This window comes from Lycorma delicatula, chromosome 6 (assembly GCF_047948215.1).
Source record: "Lycorma delicatula isolate Av1 chromosome 6, ASM4794821v1, whole genome shotgun sequence".
In the NCBI taxonomy this organism is placed as follows: Eukaryota; Metazoa; Arthropoda; class Insecta; order Hemiptera; family Fulgoridae; genus Lycorma; species Lycorma delicatula.
In genome coordinates, this window is record NC_134460.1 from 6,599,305 (window position 1) to 6,625,843 (window position 26,539).

Sequence of the window (26,539 nt, forward strand, 5' to 3'; positions counted from 1 at the left end):
CTACGTTTTCGATTTGTTGAATATGGCAGCCGAAATTAAACCTGCTACGAGTAATAGTGGTGATAAATTTAATTCGACAAAAAAACCTGTACTTTTGTCTAAACTTGAAGGTTGTAATGATGATATTAATCAAGCAATTATAATACCTGGACAAGATGGTGTGATAAGTGTTTCAGATGACAGGTAAAGTTAGGCAGTCTCGATGTCAAAGTTCTTATTTATTGAATAGTTGACTTTTTTTTTATTTTTGGAGGCCTATTTTACGTTGAATTATCATTATTTTCTACCTTGTGTAGTATTTTTTACTGTATTTTGTGTGTTGTTAGCTTAATAACCATTTATATTTTAGTTGTTTAGGAAAATACATTTTTTACAATTTTGTTGTAAAACTTTGTGAGTTCATGAAACAGTTGAATTATCTTTATTGTGTAAAATAAATCAAAGGCCTCCACAGTGAAAGTACTGCCCTAAAAGAAAGAACAGGTACACTAACAAGTGCAGAGCCCCTATTTATAAGAAGCCAGTCTTTGTCTGCTTTGAATGTGTCAACAAAGACAGTGAGTAAATAAAAACAATTTATAAGTAATTATTTTCATTTTTTAAAAATTTAAAGTAAAGCAAATTGTTTTATGTTTCTAATATGCAAACAACAATAAGTAAATATTGATTACATGTAACTTCTATCATACTATTTTTACATAGACCAATTTTTTTTTTACCAGCGATGTTTCATTTGTCTAATATCTTATTTGCAATTATATCTTGCAAGAACTAAACATATCTGGGACAAAATAAATCTTTTTTTTTTTTAATGTCAAATATGAGAAAAATTCTCTACACCCGACTAATGGCGTGTTAAGCGGGAGAACCTTCTGACTACCACTTGTTTGGTCCACTCAAAGAGGCATTAAGGGGCGTCTATTTACCTCGGACAAAACAGTGAAAGAGGCGGTGCATTCCTGGCTCGCAGCTCAACCGAAAACCTTCTTTTATAAGGGCATCAGGAAGCTTGTGCAACAATGGACCAAATGTATTGAATTGCAAGGGGAATATGTTGAAAGATGATATACATGTAAGTTTCCTATTTGTCAATAAGATTTATAACTACATTGCAGATAATAATTGACTTACCCTTGTAGTTCTTCAACCAACTACATAGTCCTCTTTCCCTATATTTCAGACTAATTTTTCATAAAATTTTGAAAAGTTTTTCCACTCTACATTAATTGATATCTCAATATTTTCAAAAGCTATGTAGACAGCTTTGTCTTAAGGATGCCTTTCAAGGTGTTTTTGAAATTTAAATTGTCTTCATACTGTATTGCATCTAACCCTCTTCTACATACATATGCCTGTAAACATCCTAATCTTGTTTTTCAGTGTACAAAACATTAGAATTCTAGTTCAATGTAATAATTCAATGTAAAAATTATAATTTTAGAAGATTCAGTTAAGAACCCTATCACTTGATTTTTTAAATGCTTTAAACTTCTATATCATATTCCCTTTATTAGACTGATGTCAGAAGTGGCATTAGGCTACAAGAAGGATTGTTACTTAATCACATAAAATCCAGTAAAATTTGGCATGATAGATAAAAAATACTATTTTTAATTAATTTCGCCACCAAATAAAACTATTTTTAATTATAACAACTTGTATCCTGTTTCATTTGACTAATGGTTTTTCCACATTCACTAAATGTGTTTCACTGACTTTATTAAATTTAAGTTTCACTGACTCTACTAAATTGAAGTTGTAGAAAAAAATTGATGATCAATATCATTGATGCTTTTTTTATGCTTAACAGATGTGTAGGATTTTGAGTGTAATTTTTTAGCTGTTACTGATCTTTTTAATGCCTAAATAAATCACCATCATTTCCAAGGCCAAAGAAAGCAAGACAAGTGAAAATGAAGCTGACTGTTTTTTTTTTAATTTCCTCAGAGTTGTGCAACCCAAGTATGCCCCAGAATTCTAAACTATCAAGAAACAGAACTCTCTAAAGGATCTCCATTACCTTTGTCATGCAGTTTGGTGCAAGAGATTGGATCTATGGAAATTACATAAATGTCAGTTGCATCATAACACACACGCCTATTTGTCACATGTAATCCAGAACTTCAAATACAGAAAGTATTTATTCTGTATAGTCAAATACAGAAATCCTCAGTTCACTAGAACCTAAGACATTTTTTTGAAATCACTACTCACCAGATATGGCTCCTTGTAATTTCTGGTAACTTCAAATGCTTCTGAAAGTGTTCTGATGTCACAGCTGGGAGATATAATGATGAATGTGATAGCACAACTTGTAGAAATATCAAAAGAGATGTACAAAAAATATTTTCAGTATTATGATAAGAGGCTATTTTGTAGGAAACAAAGATTTATAGCCACTTGGTCAATGGTCAGACAGATTTTGAACAAACCTTGTATTTATGTTTTATTTTATAAAGTTTAGTAATAATTATTAATTTTCTGTTTTTAGATTGCTGAAAACAGTGATATATTAAGCAACAGTATTTTGAAGACAGAATTCAAAAGAATGTCACAGTTTATGACTCATCCTATTTTTAACACTTATCATTCTGAAACAAGAATTGTAAGATATATGAAGTCACTAGAAAACAAAGATATTTCTTTAGTTCATTCTATGATTCCACTGGTTTGTATTTTCTGATTTGTCTAAATAAACTTAGAATAGTTAAAAAATTGTTTATGCAGTTAGGCTCTAGGAAGTGTTTTTTTCATTTTTTCCAGGAATAAAAATATTAACCCACCGGCTTGGTCTAGTGGTGAACGCGTATTCCCAAATCGGCTGATTTGTAAGTCGAGAGTTCAAGCAAACTCGAGAGCCCTAGTAAAGTCTAGAGTCCTAATGTCAGTTATTTTTACACGGATTTGAATAATAGATTGTGGATACCAGTGTTCTTTGGTGGTTGGTTTCAATTAACCACTCATCTCAGGAATAGTTGAACTGAGATTGTACAGGACTACACTTCATTTACCCTCATACATATCATCCTCATTCACCTCTGAAGTATTATCTGAAAGGTAATTACCGGGAGCTAAACAGGAAAAGAAAGGAATAAAAATTTAAAAAAGTGAACAGAATTAAAATAAAGTTTAGTGCTGTCTCTAACATTATTTTTATCCTCTGTTCAAGATTTTATCTATGTTGGGTCATCTGAAATACTTCTAATTTTTGTCCTGCACTATCTTTCACCTGCTGCTGCACATTTGCAGTGTTCTTTTTTGCAAGTTCTTACATCTTCCACTGCTATCATAAACCATCTTATTGCTCTAACTGTACTTCTCATTGCTTACAGTCTCATTTTTACTCCATCCTTTTTCTCTTCTCTACTATACTTCTCTTAAACTGATTTGGCAACCTCTGCATTACTTTTCTTTTCATTATTCAATATCAATTACTTTTATTATATTTCATTCTAGCCCTGCTAAATGAACCTGTTAGGTTTTCACAATATTTTGTATTTCCTCTAGATTATCATAATTGATTTGGCTGTTATTTTCTGCTTTTCCTAGCATTGTTATTCTTCCCGTTCGTAATTGGCAAATATCAAAGTATCGCCATTCTCAAAACTACTTTTAGCAATCACTTAATGCCAAAAGTAGTTTTTAGAATGGAGGTACTCCATAACGCATCGACTACAAATGTTAGAGTGACAGTGCTAGAAAGGGCAAAAAACAATATTCAAATTGACCTGTCAGGTTCATTTTACCTTGTATTTTCTCCGCATAAAAGGACTAATTCTAGCTGAGATTTGTCACCAATAAATTAGTGATTACAGTACGGTAAAGATATTACGAGTAGACAAAGCATGGAAGATCAGTTCATTTAAAGAAAGAACAATGGATGTTAATGATGAACAAAATTCACTGATGAGCTAATAAAGACAATTTCAGTGATAGACATTCAGTAATTAATCGGTATACTTCTTGAGCAGGGCTTGGTAGAATTAAGAACTGTTCTTTATTAGATCTCGACTAAAATTGTAGGCTATTAGAAATATTATGTAGAGTGTACCCAAAAATTTTGCTGACATTTATCTACAAGTTTTTTGTTTTTGTTTTTTTTTTGCTACGGAAAACAAAGAAAGCTTTCTAAACTTTACAGTAATAGCAGATGAAACAAAGACTATTTTACCTATAAATAAACTATTTAAACATCTTGGCAATTTGACACTTCCTGGCAATTTTTAAACAAATATATTAGGGAATTTGATAAATGTTACAGCTTACAATGAACTAAATAATTTTGATGTATGATTAAAAACATGTAGTAAGGAATTTTGGTTTAAGGTTAGCCTCCAATTCCATACTCTTATTTACTATACAAAGTTGTTGGAGACCATCAAGTGAGAAATTTTAGACAATTCCTCTAATAGATGTAATCTTATACAAATAACTGTATGTATATACGTGACATAATCTTAGTGGCAAGGTGCAAAAATGAGATATCCAGTCTAAAAAATACTAGGAAGATTAACAGTATATTATGAAAAACAAATCACTTAGATTCAAATCCTGGGAACACCTCATTTTGACCTACATTTTTGTAACAGAGAACACGTCTTAATATAAGTAGATAAATGACATTCAAACACCAAAGTATACGGGTGTTATGATGGACTTGACCCTATTTGTTATGCATCATTGTCTAAGTTCAAGGTAAATTAGTGGAAAAAATTGAATTATTTGTTAAATTAACAGAGGGGAAGTATAATCAGAAGTCCTTTGCTTGATGACTTTAGTGCTTTGTTTTGCAGCAGGTGGTTATCCAACATCCAAACAGCAAGTGTCTGCATATATCATGCATTTGTTTGGTACTGAATAAATACATTTGAATAGTTAGTAGGTGCTTGAGATTGATACAAATTCAGAAAAAATTATTTTTTGGTCAGGGTAGCACTTCTATACTTCAATTACCAATTACATTATTACTAGCAAAGAATAAGATGAGAGATTTAAGACTTGCATTCTACAATCATTTCATTTCTACCTCTCCTTGTTGGCCTAAGAGTGATTTTTTTCTTTGAATGAATATCATTCATCGGATCAATGAGGCTCATGGTTCTGAAAGGCTTATCGTATTGAGGCTCTCATGTTGTTATATGGAGAAACTGTTCTGTAGGGTTTGAACTGATGGTTGTAGGGTTATGAATGGATAATGGTACCTTTTATAAAACTCTTCTTTTTTACCTATTACTATTCCTTGGGCAGTAGTGGGCTCCAAGAGAAAATCAGAGTGAATTCCTCCCTGTATTTCTTCTGCCATCTTTGTGTGGATAATTCTGACCGACATCTTTGACATCAAAGCTGTTGGTCTGTAGCATAGTTATCATGATGCCAAGTTCTCTCGGGCATGCTTTACTGTGCTGCAAGAACTGGACACTTGAAAACCATGTGTTCTGCGATATCCTCTCTTCTGCAATAATTACACTTGGCTGAGGGATTCAATGCTTATGTAAACAAGTATGCTTTAAAGTAACTGACCGATCAGGAACTGAGTTAAATAGTACCCCCAGTTTTCCATGCTTTGTGGTCCAGCCATCTCCGTAGATCCAGTATTAGTCCCTATGTCTATCTTTTTTTCTTTTTTATTTGCTTCCAGGACTGTCGTTAGATATTGATGTCCAGCTATCTTTTTGTCAACTTATCCTATACCATAAACAATGTCTGGACAGCATTAATTAACTAAGAGCAGACAATTCTGAATGCAGAAACAATATGGTAGAGTGTGATTAAATCTTAAAAGGATGCTGAAGAAGATTACTGTACTACCTGAATGAACAAATGAAAGACTTCTTTGACTGAAGCATAGGTCTGATAGAATAATTTCAAATCCTGACAGCAATTTTCCATGCTCTCAGTTTACATATGCTCTGCTTGAATAGTTCCATGTCACATTATTCAGAGATAAGAAATGGTTTTCAGTATGGATGGGATGGAAAAGTAATTTTGTTGAGTGTATATTTGAACTTGATTTAATAAAATTGTTAAATAGTAGTAATATGCTACTCTCCTCCTAGGAAAAGTCTTTGATCTCCAGAGGGATTATGGGTGGAATGGGCATCTGTTGTACTTTCCTAAGCTTGTGGGTACCAATTTTTTAGTGTTTTATTTTCTTTTTATCTCTTCCTGGGTAAATTCCTATTTATTATCACTCCTTTTTATCATTGATCTTTCCATGTTCTGTGAGTTTAGGACAGGTGCACTTAAGTCTAATATAAAAAAGGTACAGTTCTAAAATTACTCCCCTTCATGTGATTCATGGATTTAACAAAGATGTCGACTTGTGTTTTAAATGCATGATTTATGTTAATAAAAGCATTTTTTAATCTTTTATACAGGGTTCATGCACAATGAAACTGAATAGTACTACTGAAATGATGCCTTGCAGTTTTAAGGAATTTACTGATTTACATCCATTTGTACCAAAAGAACAAGCTCAAGGTTATCAGCTTATGTTTACTGAATTAGAAAAGGATCTTTGTGAAATAACTGGCTATGATAAAATATCCTTTCAACCTAACAGGTAAAATTTCTGTGTATAAATTAAGATTAAGACCAGTTTTCTCAGATTAGAATGCCTTGAATGTTCAATATGCAAATCATTGTTTTTAGTCTTTTATTTTAATTTCAAATTAATTAATTTGTTAATTAATTCATATGTATTTTTCCTCTATACTTACTCTTATGTATTCATATAGATTATTACATTAAAAAATTAATAAATTTAATAATTTAATCTAATAGACCTAATAAATAAAATCTATTTTACTAAAATAAAGCAAATCTAAAAACATAATTACTGAAGTGTTTAAAACTAAAAAAAATCTGACAACACAGGTTTCTGATACACGACTTACACTTACAGTAAAATTTAAAATATTTATTATTTTATTTAAATATAATATTTTTTTCATTTATTTAATTCAATGATTCTAACTAAAGTGCGCACGCAAAACGTATTTAATTTGCGCGGGTGTGGCGATACTAGCGGCGACGGTCGACACTAACTAAACTAATGTTATTTCACAACTTACATAGAGCAAATTTTGCTTGTACTGTCGGCAGACTGGTGTAGCCAAAAGGCTTAACACACCGGTTGTACGAACAGATGAAGTTCGGTGCTGATTTTAAATAATTAAAGTCATAAGTTGATGTTATTGTCAAATTCCATATTATATTTGAAAATACTTATGTATGAATAAATTAAATGTTTAATATACTCGAAATATTAAATGAATTATTTATATATTATTAAATGTTTATTGTAATTGAATTATGAACTGGAACTGCTATTTAATGCAATTATACAAGAATAATGCGATTGCCATTTGTAGGCGCCTGGAACTGAACAAGAGTGATGACTGAAGAATGAATAATGACCACAAGAATGACGATGGACTTGCTTAAATAATGTTGCTGGATCCGCTGCTTTGTCAGGAGTCGAGTGCATTCGAAAGGAGCCGAGTGATGTATAAGGAACTACTGAATTGTCAGCAGCCAAGTGCGTATGAAAGAAGCCGAGTGCTCTGTAAATATTCGAATGAATCTGACCGAAGCCGAAGATATTTAAATTTAAAAATCCTATTAAATACATTAAAGCTCCAACATTTAAACGATAATAACAAAATATGAATTTGTAAAGAATATTTAAAAATTAAAGTAACCTAAGTCTGAATACAAGGTACCGAGTCAACCGGGCGATCAAGTTCCGAGACCCGGCCAGATGAAGTTACTTTTTTACACTTAAATATTATTCATTTATTTAATTCTACCACTCACCTGTGACATCACAACATTGCAGACGACTACAATAGTGATGCTGCAAAAAATTTTTTTTTCAAATATTATTTTTAATTGTTAACAAATGTGTTAGAAAAATATGACCTTAATTAGGCGAAGTCTCGAGGTACTGAGGATGATCTTGTTCTGCAGCATCACCTCTTGACCGTTTAAGTTGAAATTTTGACCAAGTTTTGGTCAAAATCGGTCTAGTAGTACTGGAGATATAATGGTGATTTGGTGATTTAGAGGCCAACACCAAACACACAAAAATTAACGTCTGAAAAATTTCTATCTGGTTTTTAGGTTCCTTAGGTATCAAAATGTTAAGATCCAGTGAAAACTGCATATGCCCAAATTGGACTGATTACAGTACTTTACTTTCTAGAACTACAGCTCTGCTATAGCACTTTCTAGACAGGAAAGTAAAAGATAAAGGACTAAATGTTTTTTAGGGAAATTTTTTAATCCTAATTTATTTTAATATAATTTTGGAATATTTAGCAGTTATTTTTATCTAAAAAATAATTGACTATTATTTATAATAATTGAATATTATTATGTATGTGTTGTTCATTTTTATTTAAGAAAACAAACACTAAACCATATTCAGGGTTGAATCTGATTATTTCCTTGCAAATTAAACCAGATGCAATGAAGAAATACTCTGAATAAAAGGAGCAGTATTGCTCTTTTGATAGTAGGATAAAATATTCAGAAATAACATTTTTAAGCAAGGATTCCAATGTTCAAAGATGTTTTGAGAGTTTTAGAAGCATACAATATGCTTTTCTGTTGGATGTAGTGTTCAGTGCTTAGGACAGTGCTGTAATGTAGAAGTTTTATGTTGTAGTGTTATATTTGAGTTGTCAAATCTCAAATTCTTTTTAGTATTACTTGTAGGATAAATGTGTTACAGTTTATGGGAAAAAAGGAATATTAAGAAATAATTTTAACTGTTATTTTATTAGTTTTATAAAATTTGACAACTTTGTGAATTGAATGCTTCAGTATTTGTGTAACTCTTTTTTTTTCAAAGTATTACTTTTAATTCTATTGGTCTCCAATTACCTTTGAATATTTTTCATCAAAATTAATTTATTTCCTTTTCAAATTAAATATTGTACTCATATGGTAGATGAGAACTTCATTACAATCCTGCACTTTACAACATGATATTGTCTTTGACAAATGAGACTTGACATATATCTCATTACTTTCCTTTGTCAAATATCTTGTATCGTCATTGACAATACACAAACTGTATTTTTAATTAAAGTTTTTGAAATAATCTGAATAATTCTATTCTAATAGTAGGTTCAGGTAAAATTTTGGATGAAAGAGCAGAAAACTGAATTTTTTAATTTTTAAGAAAAGTTTTATTAACATTTTTTGTTGTTTGTAAAATCAATAATCTTTGAAATATTTGCAAAAAGATCTCATTTTACCTCCGTTTACTGCTCACTCTTTCAACTTCTTTGAACTACATATTGATTAGGAGTCTGCAGAGAATCTTAATAACCTCTAAATTCTTAATAAATATTAAAACTATACTTTTAAAAGAGAAAAGTCAATTTCTCCTAATTATTTCCGTACAATCTCTTTTTGGTCTATTTTTAATGTACTATAATGAATTAGGCAATGTTTAAAATTTCCCTTGTGTCACAAACAGAGAAAGAAAGCCTTATTTAATTTTTACCACACCTATGATGTTGTTTTTAATTTTAAAGGTCAAATGAATTATTTTAGTTTTCAAAGTATATTTAGATATATTTTGTTTTATAATGTTTGTTTACAGTGGTGCCTAGGGTGAATCTGCTGGTCTTAGAGCTATTCAGACATATCATGCATCACTTGGTGAAACTCAGCGTGATGTCTGTTTAATACCAGTTTCAGCTCACGGTACAAATCCTGCGTCTGCACAAATGGCTGGTTTCCAAAGATGGCAGTATTGAAATAGAACAATTAAAAGAAAAGGTTATATTTTTATTTATGTTATATCATTGTTACTTTAAATCATTGCCAGGTGTCCCTCATTCCTAATCTATTATTTTCAGAAGATTAATTTTTAATGGTGATCAATTTCATAACTGAAATAATTTTAAATTTATTTTATAAACTTTAGCCCCCTATGAACATAAAAACAGTTCTTGTGTGTGTGTGTGTGTGTGTGTGTGTGTGTGTGTGTGTGTGTGTGTGTGTATGTATGTGTTGGCTAGGAGAGAAGAATACTCATCCCCTTCTATGTTATTCCTGAAATCTTCTCTCCTTTTGTCTGTTCTTTTGAGAAACTGTTTTTTGTCTGTGGTACTTCTATTACAAAATGAGACTTCCTGGTTTCCCTCTGGATAACAGATTTATTAAGTAGAAAAAACCTGCAGCTAAAATTCTAAAAAAAAATATTTGTGTGGAAATTGTTTATTTTTAATCTTTTAATTCCTTGTCCCCAAAAAATGGTTACTTAAACATATACACAGCATGTAAATAACAAAAATACCTCCTGCAACATAGGGAAGAAATCCTCATTTAAAATTTAAAAGAGTACAGGTTTACTTTTTATCCTATTTAGAACAGTACATCTTGAGTGAGTAAATGGTAGAAATTCTATTTTTTTTTGTTGAGATGAATAGCCTGTGTTGGTAAATATTTTAAATGAAGAAATAGAAGATATTGTGAAACAGAGGATTTCAACCATGTACATTGTTAAGAATGCAAATACATTAACGAAGCCTTCAATATTCATTAGCTTATATGTCAAATAATGAATATTATTGAATTTGTTAATACAAGTAATGCCATTCATGTGGCACTTGTATAAATAATATAACTGACAAAAATTGAGGTAATGGGCATAAATCAAAATAAATTAAGCCATTACAGCAAAAGCCTTATTTCTTTTAGTTTTATGTGGAATGTAAAGATAATATCGAATAAAATACACCTTAGAAAAATTATTAGTAGACATAACTTTAATTATACTTACAGTATGTAGATAGCACTCACTTCAATGAATTATTCATTCACCTACCTATGAAAATTGTGGTACAATATCATTTTTTATTATGTTGCTGATATCTTGAGAAAAGGTTACTTGATTTGAATAAACGAGATACCGAAATAAAATTTAGTCTCTTTTTTGAAGATTTTACTTGCTAATTATGGCTATGTTGTTACATAATGCGATTTAGTCAGCTTCTCAAAATTCTACTATATGAAAGTGTCATTAAAATGACATGCTCACTATTTATGATTTGCTCATTCCCCAGTTCTAGAGTTACCTGGATAAATTTATGCTTAGAATGATCCTTAAATCAATAATACCATTGATAAAAGGATCATTTAGCTTGGCCCATTGTTTCTTGAATTTTAAGCAAACATCATATAAAAAAATTTTAACACTTACTGTTGTTTGCTGCTTTGGTCTGCTGTACTGTTTCATATTATGCATAAATTGTAGATATATTGTCTCATTTGTAAGCTAATTTGTCATATAATTTCTTTTTAGAATGTAGTGTAATGATGATAAATGTGTCGTAAATGAGTTCATTAGTTTCATCATTAATTAGTACACTAATAAAATGGTTTTTTACAAGCCCGCCGAACTGTGAATGTGTCCAAACACAAGACATATTTTCTAGCAATGGAATCTCTTTGGAGATTTCACTGTACTCAAAAAATCTTAAAGAAAGCACTCTTTTTTGAATTAAGTTTGATTCACTCATCACAGTTTGATGAATATTATCACATTTTTGGATTGCTTCTCTTTTAATGCAATTTATAAATGTGGAGATAACATTTTTAAAATAACATCACTGGGTGATTTGGATGATGAAATGATGTATTTCATAACTCTTTTCTTTTTAAAAAATCTCGGCTAATTTAAGAATGGATATTTTCTTGCAACAGAAACACCTATTTCATGAAATTCAGAACTAAGGTAATGAATTTAAGGAATCAATTTCTTTTCATCTGTTTATAAAATCTAGAAGCAGCAGAATTTAGGATGCCCAAGGAACACCGCTATCACTTTCAGGTCTCCACAAATGTTTCTAATACTGAATCATTACCGACACAAGTTTCATATTTTCTTATGACTTCTTCATATGAGCTAAAGAAATTGAGAGGATATTATTTCGAACATGAAGAAGGACTGTTTTCAAACTAGGCTTTGAGGAGTCTGTAAAAAGACGTCATTGATCAGAATGGCGCATATGTTCAAAAGCTTCAAGTAAAAATTCCACATCATTACAGTAAACTTTCTTGACAGCCTTTATATATAAAAGAATAATTCTTTATATTAAAGAAAATACTTGAATTTTTTTTTTATTCTACTTCAATATTTTGTCTAGGTGATGACAAACAATATAATCTAACGTAGTATTTATATAATTTAAATGGAAGGTATTTTAAATATTTATTTGTTACAGTTATGCAAAGATTAATATGAGTATTGTATGTATACACAAATATGAATGTGTAAATATATTTCCTAAACAACATTTTTTGATAAAACTAATTGATTTTCTAGAACTCTATTAACAATAATATTTTTTTAATTTTGAATAATCTAATTATTTTACAATTTTTCTTTTCATTTACAGCTGGAAAAATTTAACAAACGAGTTTCCTGTATTATGATCACATATCCATCTACATTTGGTGTGTTTGAAGATAATGTAGCTGAAATTTGTGAAATGGTTCATAATTTCGGAGGACAGATTAGGTTTTATATATATCATTTAATTAAAAGACTTACCGTTTACAAACTTTATCGAGTTGAAAATTAGATGTATAGAAAATTAAAGATATGTATAAAGGACATTAATTGTGAACACATAAAACAAATACATCTATTTATGCATAGTAATAAAGTTTTTATTAAATGGATAACTGGTTTTTGTCGGTCAGCATGAAGAAACAATATTTTTGTTTTTATGTGTTTTAAACAGATTAAAAATGCTTATTTTTTAAAAAATATATTGATTTTTCTCCAAATGATTTTTTTTAGGGCTATTATGTGAAACTTATTGCCATTTAATGCTGCAGATGGTACTACAATTAACAAATCCATATTGAAGCGGTTAGGACACAATTCTTAGAAGGCTGAGCTTTACTCAATAATACTATAACCATTGGGCTAAATTTTGGCTATCAGATAGGAAACAGAGTCATAGTTCCAGTACATCTACATAGTTGGTCCAAAGGTTATAGCATCTTAACTAGGAGCTCAGACCTTCACCTAATGGACCATTAATGAAAAGGATAAGGAAAAGGATGGTTTAAGGAAACCCACTTACATATAATAAAATAATAATTTGCAAATATACTGGTAGTTCAGTTTACCATAAATAATTCTGTTTATAGTACAGTCATATTCTAGGTGTAGACCTTATATTTAACGGTACAGTTGTTTTGCTGAGCAGTACTATGAAACAATAATGTTTGTTATTCTCTGCCAGATGGCCAAGATTATCAGCAGTTTTATTTTAATTTTTCTTTCTTTCACACCTTTTATTCACCCCATTGTTAACTGAAATTATGAAAGTAGTTATATACACAGTCATGTTAAAATAGATAATTCAGTTTAAAAATTAATCTAAACATTTTACAAAGTAAATTTATTAAGAAGTACTAAAATAGTAGTTTTTGTAATGGCACATTGAAATTGTTTACCAGAAAAAAATGTTAACACTTAAACAGTAGATAAATAAAAACTTTGTTCTTAAATATGCTTAAACAATAATTTGTTGCATAACCTCTTAATGAAATTTGAAATCACTTTACCTGGAAAAATAGCCAAAAAATTGGTACATTTTATGTTTAATTTGTACAAGTTTTATTCAAATAATTGAAACTCTCAATAATAATACAAAAAAGAACAAGGTTTAGTATAATATAAAACTTAATTTATTCCACTGAGTGGTTTTTAAGATATATTTCTTTATAAACAACCTTTTTCTTTTGCAGTAATATATTAGGAAAGTATTTTCACATGCTGTTAAATGCAGGTTTTATTATAAGATATTATGATATTAGCCACTTCCTGATTCTATTTTATTGAATAATTTGTCTAATTAAATATTTACTGATCTGTTTTATAGGTATATCTAGATGGAGCTAATATGAATGCACAGGTAGGTCTTTGTAGACCAGGCGATTATGGATCGGATGTATCTCATCTTAATTTGCATAAAACATTTTGTATACCTCATGGTGGAGGAGGTCCTGGTATGGGACCTATTGCAGTGTAAGTGATTGAAATTGTAATTTACTAACAAATATGATTGTAATAGCGGGTTAGTAACTAAAATTTAATTCACTGTAGAATACATACTCATACCAATGCATGTAGTGCAGTAATAGTCCATGCATTACACAGATTTATTAAATAATTTTATGCAATTTTTTTTTTTTTTTTAGTAAAGCTCATTTTGCCCCATTTCTACCCAATCATCCTGTTATTGATTTAACTGGGGAAGAGAAATCACAAAGTTTTGGTGCAGTAAGTGCTGCACCTTTCGGCTCATCTGCAATTTTACCAATATCATGGGCTTACATTAAGGTAATCAATTATTCATACTGTTAAATATATATATATATATATATATAAAGAATTTAATAAAATAAATAAATTAACTTTAAAGTAATATAAAAATATTACTTTTATATTCATTTAAATTAAAACCAACACAACATAAATTTTTCAAAAAGATTAACTAATTATATATGATTGCCTTTAAAACAAAACATTAAAAAAGTAAAATTAATAATAAATCTAATTTTAATACTTATATAGGTAAACACCTGCTTTATAGTACAATGTGGAAAGAAAAAAATTCTATACAGAAATGAGAAATGGGAATTAAAAAAGCCCAATATTTTCAAAAACAATTAAAATTTTATAAATAATATAATTAAAAAAATCTAATTATGCTGATCACATTAGAGAAAATAGACAAATTTTCAAATATAGAAAACATGCAAACATTGATAACAAAATCTAAATCTGTTACTCTCCAAAAAATGTACATCACAAAATTATAATTTTTGTCAGGAGTATGAAACCTCATCATTTATATATGATCTATATATTAAAAAGAAAAAACAGCTAACCACATTTAAAATAAGCAGATAATTTTCTTCAGTTCAGAGGCAATTTGTATCTTACTCAAGATGCTTTATATCTATCTACCTACATACATAATTTACCTTATGCGCTTTAATCTCTATTCATATTTTTACTTTGAACTATTTTGCTATTACGGCTGTGTATGAATGTATCTTTTCAATATAAGTATTTGAAAAATACAATATGTAATTTCTTTGAAGTTTCATTTACGAATTTAAAGACGTTTTCAAATGGAATATTCCTTTTGTTAATTATATTTTCCAATTCAAAGAAAATAATAAACTTGAAGCTCTTTGTACCTGATTGTAATATATTAATTATTGAATGGAAAAAAATCAGACAAATTTTTAAATTAAAAAAAAACATGTCTTTTTTGTTTTTACTTCATTCATAGTAATAATAATAATTCCCTGTTCAGAGTTGAAAGAGAGACAGTAACAATTCCTGTCTTTTTTATGGTGGAGACATATGTAAAGCACTAGAGGTATAAAGGCACCCGTAAGAGTTGTTTTCTCTGAAAATAATGATAACTGTACACCAAGTTCATGTGGTAAACAGAGTGAAGGAGTCATTTGTAGGGTTGAATATCGGTAGCAGTTTGATGGGCTTAGTGTATCGATATGCCTTATTTATTTGGCTTGAAGAGAAGGCAGTGGAAAATCACTTCATTCCTCACTTTCCTTAGTAGTAAGCTATGTATGGTATTTTTTTTTTGGAGAGTGACATTTTTGGGAGAAACTTGAAACTCATGTCAAGTTTTGCCTGTACCCATTTCATTTATGACACCTAAAATTTATTTATTTTAGCAAACAGCCTAATTATAATTACAGTTACAATACTAATGAAAGATGAATTTTGTAGCATATGAAAAATGTCAGGCCTGACTAGGATTAGAATGCAGGGCCTCTATGGTGATGAATGCAGGACTTTCATGGAGATCAGCATAGTGGTAATAATAATGATGATGATAATTATTTAAATCAAGACTGAAGATGCTGTAATTATTGAAATAATACCTTCATTTCATGAGTTCTCTTATGTTATTGTATTATTTTTTCATTAATTTGTATTGATTTATACTTTTATATTATTTTTCACTACTTTTTTCAGATGATGGGTGCAAAAGGTCTTCGTAAAGCAACACAAGTTGCAATTTTAAATGCAAATTATATGAGTAATCAGTTAAAAGAATATTACAAAACTGTTTATCGCAGTCCTAAAAGTGGTTTAGTAGCACATGAATTCATTATTGATGTTAGAGAATTCAAAAAAACTGCCAACATTGAGGCTGTGGATATTGCTAAACGACTTATGGATTATGGTAAGGCATGAATGAAATATTTTTTTTTCTGTATTATAAATGGTCTGCAGCATTACAACTCATTTGTATCGAACACTTTTTAGAACATTTAAAATAGCATAAAATAAAACATATTACATTATAGCACTTAACTGTTAGGTGAAACAAAAAAATGATGATACAAGAATATGCTCTTCATGACATAGAGAGCTACTGAAGAAAACATGTTTTTTATAGTTTTTTCTTTTGTATTGTCAAAATTCAATAATAATGAAATAAGTATTAGTACAACTGAAACTATACAGGCTTTTAGATTTAAATCTGGTATGAGTGAATCAAGGAAGTTTGCTTTTTATTTTGAAAAGCCAGTCACTTTTTTTCATTTTTATCTTCTTATTTTATAATGATTGCTAATCTTTTTGTATTTCTATGTCTAGAAAGTACTGTTTTTATATTTTATTATTATAATAGGGCTATTGCATATTCTCTTAATCACATTGATCAAAAAATTTTTACCTACATTTTTAAGGACAGGCTGTGTTGGTGTAAGGCTTTTCTATCATCCGCTACGATCGATCTGGCTTAAATTGTATTATAAGTTTAGGAAATATAAATCGTGTAATATAGTTTTTGTTTGCAAATATTTAAAAAGGCAGGAATAAAAATTCTGAAGAACTAATGATTTAGTGAAAATTATTGTTATATTTAATGAATTGAAAATATTCATTTGAAGCAACAATACTGATTTATGTTTGATTTCAACAGTTCCATTATTTTTTATTACAGTATGGGAATAATTTGCTTTATATGAAAATAATTTTTAAATATTTTTTTCAAAAGAACATATTCTGTTAATGAAATTTATGAGTTGTAAGCTATTTACAAATGAAAAAAATATATATCATGCTGTTGCATGCTACCAGTTTGATAAAGATATTAGAGGATTACACATATTAAAATTCTTACAAATGCAATTTATTTACTCTTAAGTATCTTACTACTTACAAAATAGATAAATTATATTTCACAAACAATAATTCTGATTATCTATGAAATTTAGAATAATTAATAAAAATGCATACAAAACTAAAAAGTGAGGTTGCAGCGAGATTACAGTTACAGACTCCAATAAACTTTATACAAAGATATTTTACTTTTACTATTTACATAAGAAAGTGACTTATTTTTATAAACAAATAATGTCTTCTGTACTTGGTGAACAGCTTCTTGTAATCGATTGCAAAACAGATTACTGTTACAATTTCACTCATATGCTCAAATGTTACCGCACATATTCATTGAATGTTATTGCACACTCTCTGTAGCTGGCCTTCAGTAGTATCTATAATGTCAAGCCTAGGGCTTATTCTGATGTAACTGCAGCTGAATCGTATCCCTTGTTCATTCAAGGGTAATGGCTTCAAAACATCTATTGTCCAAACCTTACACACTATTTTATAAGCTTTTTCCATTGTTCCTGTGTTGTTTCTGCATTTTTCTTGATATAAACTATTAAATAATAATAATTTATAAAAACCACTTATCAACAACTTTTAAAGGAAAGTTGTAGGTAAGAGGTTTTTATAAATTATTATTATTATTGTGTAATCATACCAACAGGCCATGTTTAATAGAATTATTATATAAATTATTGTAGGTTTACATTCTTAAACATCTTAAATAATTATTAAAATTAACATTTAATGTTTTTTTATTTTTAGGATTTCATGCACCGACTATGTCATGGCCAGTTCCTGGTACTCTTATGATTGAACCGACTGAATCTGAAGACAAAGAAGAATTGGACAGATTCTGTTGCGCACTCATCGGTAAATACAGCATTTCTGATAAATAATTTTTTTTTCATATAAGAAATATTTGAATGTCTTATATAAGATTTGATTTACAAAATTAAACCTTCCTTAATAGTACAAGTTTTAAGCGTGAAACCTGGATAGTAATTATATTACTTAAGTATGGTATAAGAGAAGTGGATCAAAAAATAAGTTACACCCTTGCTGTTCTTGAATTAAAGGGGTATATTAATGTCTTACGGTGGCAGCACTGGTTATGTTGTTGTCTTTACACTCCCCTAGCAGCAATTCTGTATGACATTCGGTATGTGTGTAGTATCATTGTCAATATGGCATGTCCTCTAGAGGTTTCGTCCAGTAGTATGATTTTTGTGGGCAAAAAATTACAGTTGTGAAATTCATTGCCAAATTGTCGAGGTATACGAAGAGAATGCACTGTCACCCCATGATCACAAAATGGTGCCAAATGTTCAGAAATGTAAGAATAAATGGGAGTGACGAACTGTGTGCTGGGCGTCCTTCAACTGTAAGCACGATGGGTAACATGTGAATGCAATGATTTTGAGTAACTGGTGCATTAAAATTAGAGAGATTATAAGTGAACTTAACATCAGTTACGGTCCTGTGTTTGCAATTATTTAGCTTGGTTACCATAAGATGTGTGCATGATGGGTGCCACATCTGTTAGACCGACAACCACAAACATCAACATTCGATTCTGTGGGAGTTGTTTACAGTAAATTTATGTCTCGAGGAACAATGAATGCTGATCTTACTATGAGACTAAAAAAATTGTGTAAAGCCATTAAAGATCAAAGACTGGAAGATTGAGCGATGGGGTAGGTTTTCTTCACGACAATATTACTTCTCATTCAGCTTATGTAACGTAGAGTTACTGCAAAAATTCAAATGAGAAGTGTGGTTTTGGTGATTATGCCAAAAAATAGATAAAAATATGTAGTTTTTTGTTCAAAAAAAAAAAGAAAAGTTTTATAAATATGTATTTGTTTCATAGAGGGGGTTGTAACTTACTTTCTGATTGTCCCTTGTATTATAAGAATCCGTTTCACTTTATGATATTTTGGTTTAATACCCCTAATTTAAGAAAGCCTCTCTATCTTTCTTTTTCAATTGTTCTTTATTTCTTCTCTTCTTCCTTGGATGAATGTTAAACACTGGTCACTACGTTGGTTCCTTCCAGTAGCTGTTTCTGTTTCAAGTTTCTTGTGGTGCCTTCTAGTAGCCTGGAGGCCAGCTATTTCTCTACTTGGGCTCAGTAGAGTAGCAAAGCTTTTGCGCCTGTGGATTATGTTTATGTTGAAGTTACATGAAAAGCCAAATTAATTAGACCTAAAATACCCTTCAGTTCAATTTGCCCAGTCTTCTATTTCTCATAAAATCTATCTGATCACTTGGTAATAGTTGAATTACTGTTGCCTGATGAATAAAATTTTTATGTGTTTTGTTGAAAATTATATCTCATAAAATAATGAAATTGATTTTCAGCCCAACAAATTGAAACCATAATGATTATCTTGGGCTTCTAGTGTAAGAACAAAATTACAGAAAATACATGACTATCAGATTGCTTGCTGGTACCCATATGTATAAACAAAAGGACCGATAATTAATAAATAAAAATATTAATTTTGATATATTTATGTTAATACTATCTTTGCTAAATAAAGAAGTCTTATTATTTCTAACAAAAATAACAATATCCATATCAACCAAACCAAACATTTTCCTCTATGCAGCACAGTACTTCAAGAAACAGAAATCAAAATATGCTTTCATTAATAACTCATTAATTATTTTTAAAAAATTCAATTGATGCCTTCTAAATTTTATTTTAATTTCCATTGATTTTTTTACTTTATTATTATCTCATATACACTTAATATTTTGATGTATTAATTGTTTCTAATTTAAAAATAAACAAAAATTACATATTTTTTGATGGGATACTACTTAATCAGACCCTTTATTTGTGAAAATGAGGGCCATTTATTGATCTGAAGCTGCTTTTCATTCATTATATAATAATCATTCAAACTCTAGCTTACAAATTACAAGCTGTTCAATCTGTTGTTAATGTACTGTTGTCAAACTTCAAAACAGTGACTGCAATGCTAGGCATTCAGATGTCAGTGGGAGTACAGTATACCTACGTGCCTGCACAAGTGCCACTCATTCTTCACCAAGTAGCCGACTGTGCAACTCTCCCACCACAGCAGTCCCATCACTCGCAGGCACCTATAAAAGAGCGAATTTTCAATTCATCATCAACCACCGCCTGGAGAAGAAGAAGAAAGAAGTTTGCTGGCTGTCGGGGGCCCAGCATGGGATTGCTCTGGGAGAACCGCCTCAGTGGAAGATGACCGACACTTTGAGGCTGTGTGGGGCCGGGGGGCCATCACTGCTGCTGAGGGAAGAGCTCGGGCAAGCTGCAATTCTCCGACTACATTTGAGCCGAAATTGCTGGAGACCAGCTTTTCCTCAGGCTATCTCACAAAAGACCCCTATCAGGGCCATCATTCCAAAAATCTCAAATGGCACTTTTCAGGACTACCACAAGATTTTAAGGTACCATGCATTGTTGAAGCCATTTGGCGACAGAATATAGCCTGTAAATTTTTAATAGGATAAAAATGGTTATCCAACCATCCATCTAAGCAACCATTTTGTTGCTTATCAAAAGTAAAAAACTCATCTTTTACAGTTTCTCAATACATCAGAAGTGTTTCTTAACTGAGTGGATAATTTAAAAAATAAAATATATTTATTATTTTGTCTTTTACTATTATTAAAGCTATCATGCAACTATAATCAAATAATTTTTTTTTTTAAATGAATGAGTAGAAATTTACATTCTTTTTTTGCCCTGCATTGTGATCTAATTATATATACACGTTTGCACACACATCATATTTAATGTTAACATTAATTTATAAAAAATAAATTTAATCTTACATTGATTTAAACTGCAATAATAACATGTTGACATTATTGGTATGCATTCCTCAGTTCACATTTATTAGCAAACATGTCATGGGAGTTGATTTCAATTATCATTTATAATTTTGTGGTTTTTTTTTAATATTATATATTCCCACAAATTTTTAAGTAAAGTTGTACCAGATTTAATGCTAGAGAATGTAGTTGTTCAAAGTAGTAGCACAGTAATACTTTGCAATTTACACTAATGGATTTTCTAAGTTGTTTAAATAAGATGTTTGTTTTAATAGGTATCAGAGAAGAAATTGCTGCAATAGAAAATAAACAAATGGATATAAATCTAATCTTTTAAAACTATCACCGCACACACAAGAACAAGTTATGGCTGATGAATGGAATCGACCTTATAGCAGGATACAAGCAGCATTTCCAATGGTATATTTTTACTTACTCATAGGAAAAAAAATATTTTAATTTAAAAATTACTGTAATTAAACATTCACAACACTTACTGTACGATTAGATAACGAAATTCTTATTAATATTTTAGCTAGCTGTGTTATATATATATATGCATGTGGGTGTAATAAAAATTTAATTTTAAATACAACTACCTTTTTATATAGTTACTGAAAATAAATAACATTTATGTTTGAAAATATCGCTAGATGACAAAGCCAACAGACAAACTGGCTGCCGTTTGATGAACTAAAATTCTTCAAATATATAATCAAACTTCTCATGGAAAATACACAACTTTCTCATAGAAAATAGAGCACCGTAAATTTCTTTTTGTAATGTCTTTCAATAATACAAAGTAATTTCAAATTTAATTATGAGGAGTGTTAAAATTTAAATTATAAATTGAATCTGGTGCGAAATATAAGAAATAAAAGCTGAAGTAGTAGCACATCTGATGGCTGGAAACAAGCATTAACCTATTCCAACAGTTCAGCACTTAGCTGTTATATGTTATTTCGTTATAAGTGGAAAAGTTTATTATTACAAAATTTCTTACAAAAGAAAATATTAAGCTGTCAGAAATTTACATAAGACTTAAAAGATATTATAGTGAAGGAAATGTTGACAAATGTAAGCATTTATAAATGGAGTAAATCTTTTAAGACTGTCGAAACATATAGAGAATAAACCTCACTCTTGTTGTTTGAAAACATCGGCAACACAGGAAATGACTGACAGGGTTAACACAATTATTCAAAATGACTGTCGAATTACAGTGAATATTGCTTCTACATTTGATATCAGTGTTGTCAGTCTGGATAGCTCTATCAAAAATCAACTCGATTATCAGAAAATAGGCACATTGCATTTTATAAATTCTAATGGACAAACACAAACAGATATGCCTGTTCGTTGTTGGTAGCAGTCTACTTATATTATCATTCCCCTTTTTACTTCCTTGGACAAAGTAAGAAAAGTACTGTGATCGCAAAAAATTTTGGTTTTTAGATTTCAACGGAATTATCCATTTTGATCATCCCTAAATCCATTTTAACTAGTTTCGGCGAGACATCTGTATGTAAAAAAGCATGAATGTATCTTGATAACTCAAAAATAATTAGCCTTTTGATTGCAATCGACTGAACCAAGAGTGTAAAAAAAAAGCCAAAAATCCAAATGTTTTGTATTTTGGACTCTTTCTTAACTGCAGTATTATAAGCCCTCAGAATTTTTCAACGATATATTGTAAGTAGTACTTAATTTTATTGGTACTTTATTGGCACATCGGTTCAAATCTAAATTCATATACATTTATTCTTTTTTAACTTTTTTTTTTAATTTAAATATATTGATTTATTAATAATTGTTAACCTCTGACTGTAAAAACAAATTGCAATAAAAATTCAATAACAAAAAAAAAAAATTAAAAATAAATTGGAAGTTATTAGTGAAATAAAACTTTACATTCTTTTCATTTTAATTCAAAAATTTTTACACAGGCTAATAATTATTATTAGCAAATCAATATAATTAAATAAATAAAAAATGTAAATGAAGTCAAGATTCCAACCGATGTGTCCATGGTTACAGATCTGACACGTTCTCACTTACACTACACAACTACTTGAGTGGCGTGTAACAAAATTAATATATAAACTGAAATAAAATGCTGATATGTACATCACAAAAAAATGTGATCAGTGTGGTGTCCACCACAATGCAATTCTGTAACTGTTCACTTTATATAAAGAATTGGAGGATTGTATCTACATTCAAATGAAATAACTTTAAATGAAATGCAGCAAAAAATGTGTAGATATAATTTAATAGGCTTACAAGGAAGTCATGTGGTGTTCACTTTTTTATTTTTTATCGAGATGAAGTCTCTTACTTTTATATTTCTTGCAAATCGTTTATTTTTTCATATAGCTACATTGTTTACAGGTTTAATTTTAAAAAAAAGTAAAGCTAACTTTAAAAATCATACTACAAACCAAAATGACTTTTTGACTTGTTCAAATTTCAGTTTTTGAAGTCGTTATTAAATTATTCTTAATTTGGTACAAAACCTAAGTCATTCTTTAAGGAGTTACAATAATGATTTTTATTTAATTTTTCACTGTTTCAACCTGTCTCCTTGAATATTTATTAGTTTTCTCTGCATTAGACATTAACAGAGGGGGAACAATTCTCTTACCTTATCAAAGAGTTACGAAATGATAAATTCCCTGATAAATGATAAATGCCATGCCTGACGGATTCGAACCCAGGACCTCTGTATGAAAGGCTGAGATGCTACCACTCACACCATGGAGGCCGAGGCCGGCCATTTAGAGATGTAATTTTCAATGAATGTACAGTATGTTATTAGATTCAATTATGTATGTATGTGTGTGGACACATTTTTCTTGGATTTTGATTTTAGATTACTAAATTACACAAATGCAGCCATTCGTTACATGAATTAGCCATTGGGTTTACCTCAACATGGTCACCAAAATATAAATTTTGTAATAATCATTACACAATAACGGGGTAATCTATCAAGTTGGTTCAAACATGGTAATGTAAGGTTTACTAAAATGCATAAAATATATAAATATCAATTTTGTAGATCAAGTGTTTTGTTCCACCCCCAAAATGGTGGAAAACCAACTTTTTAAAAATTGAAAAAAAAGGTATGCCATAAAACCTCCAAAGCAAGAGATAAATAAATTACATTAACTTATTAACAAGTATGTTGTGGCAAAATTAAAAGTTAAGAGATTATAACTTTGTATATTTTGTATATTTGTATATTCATATTTCATTTTAAATTCTGTACAGGAATTTGTTCGACCCGATAATAAAATCTGGCCAACAGTTGGACGTATTGATGATATATATGGAGATAAACACCTTGTATGCACTTGCCCTCCAATATTACCAAGTTTTTAATATTGGGATACTATTCAAAAAGAAATAAGTGCTTGAGAATGGAATATCAAGATGGAAAAATTATAAAAGTGAGAAAAATTGTAAATATTCAATCAATTACAATTTATAACTTTTTACAACATAAATGTTAAAAAATGTTTCAAATCAATTTCAGTGTACTTTATTTAAGGTTAAAATTATAAAAATTTTATCCGAGTCTAAGTTGTATTTTCTTGGTGGTAAAAGCTTCTACAGAGTCTGCCTCTGTCGATGCTGATTGCTGTAGTAATAATGATGTTTGAACTTAATTTTGTAACATTTTTTTTATTAATTACATGCTCAAAATTAAGTTGTGTTTTTGTAAAACCTCTTTTATTATTATATATATTTTGGATTATTCACAAGTGTATTTAATTTGTGTCCTTTATTGTTTATTTAAGATCTTTTTAATTATGAATTCCTGTGCATTTTAGATTTGTTTCAACAAGCCAGTTTGTGAAAGTATACTCAATGGTGGAGTGAAATGTTTTAATGAGCTCTTATTATGAAATACTCCATCTGTTTTGTCAAATGTAAAACTTATTTCAGTCTCAGCAGTCAAAATTTGTACACCACAGGAGAACAAAATTGTTTGATAATTTGTATATTGTTTTATAGTTCTCAATGCGATGTTAACATAAATTATTTTAATGAATTTATCTTTTTTGTAATTTATTTTGTTTTTAATAATAAAATTTGTGTAGGAGTTTGTCTAATAGTGTACTGTAATGATCATTTGCTTTAATTAAAAAATTTATTCATGTAATTTATCTCTGTTAAGTGGAATGAAGTGTATTAGTCTGAAAGTTAGAAGTTTATGATATTGAGATGACTAAACGTTATGTATGACAAATTTTTTCAGTTATAGTAAGTTTTCCATACATTTTAAATGTACGTTTGCATTCATGTTTTTTGACTGTAGGTCCAAGATGTTTGTACTTTTGTCTAAATAAACACATAAAGGTATATATGTATTGTCTTGCCGAGAGCGAATGAATGTGATGAAGTAAATGTCATGCGGTTAATTTAGAGCAATAGTTGTTAAAGTTGGGTGGTGGAACCACTGTTGGCGGGGCTTGACTGTGCTACTGAGGTTGACTGTGCATGGTAGTCCATGCAGCCATGAGGTGTGGCACTGTGTTGCCAAGGGGCGGTCTTCAGGTATGATGTTTATAATGGGCGATGGGATGTAATCTGAATTTTGTTATTACATGTAACACATTTTGAATGGTATGAGTTTAGCGTTGTACTGACTCATTACTTAGTTGATGGTTGAGGCATTTAGTCACAAGCATTGGTATTAAAATTGGAACTAGACACAGAGTTCGCGCTTCCACGGACTCACTTAGCAGTTCAGAGGGTGATATTGTAGGAAAAAGAGTGAAGCTGTCCGAAAGAAGCCTAAAGCGAAGGTGTTGGCTGATATAATTTTTACTGTTGTAAATGTCTGCCGAGCAATTTGCATCGGTGGCATCCCGACTGATGACTGTGAGATGTAAGAGGGTCTAAAGATGGCCTCCGGTAAAGCCCCTCAGGGCTCAAAATGGAGAGGGTGGTGTGGCGACTGGAATTGCCACAAAGTGGGTGTGTCTTCCCCAATGGGATTGGGATGCAGAAAATTATTCATAAATTACAAATCTTATAGCTTAGCTTGAAATAAAGAGCAAAAATATTGGTTACAGCAAGATGGATGCTCTGTGTCACACTTCCAATTTGGCTATGGAGTTGCATGAATTTTTTTATAACTGTAATTTCTTGTGGAATACGGTATCTGTGGTCTCAAAATTTTTCTCACCACCAAATTTCTATTTTTGGTTCATTTGAAAGTTACTATAACAAGAACAACATACACACTTTGGTGAATTTAAAGAAAATATCAAAAGATAGCATTTCTGCTAGCTGAAGTCAGTGCTGCGGTAACTAAGAAAAATTGAACTGGGCATAAAAACAAGTTGATTTCTCCATCAGTGCTCAAGATGGATATTTTGAACATTTTTATGACATGTAAAAGGAAAAATACTAAAATTATACTATGCTTAGTTTTAAATATTAATAAATTACGCTTGTCATTAAAAAAATTATTTTCAAAACACATTCCTTTCA

At 29.9% G+C, this 26,539-nt stretch overlaps 1 pseudogene; it reads left to right on the forward strand.

Annotated features, from left to right (window-relative positions):
* The first annotated feature begins 22 nt into the window (after window positions 1–22).
* Window positions 23–25,154, forward strand: LOC142326547 (glycine dehydrogenase (decarboxylating), mitochondrial-like; annotated as a pseudogene).
* The last annotated feature ends 1,385 nt before the right edge of the window (window positions 25,155–26,539 follow it).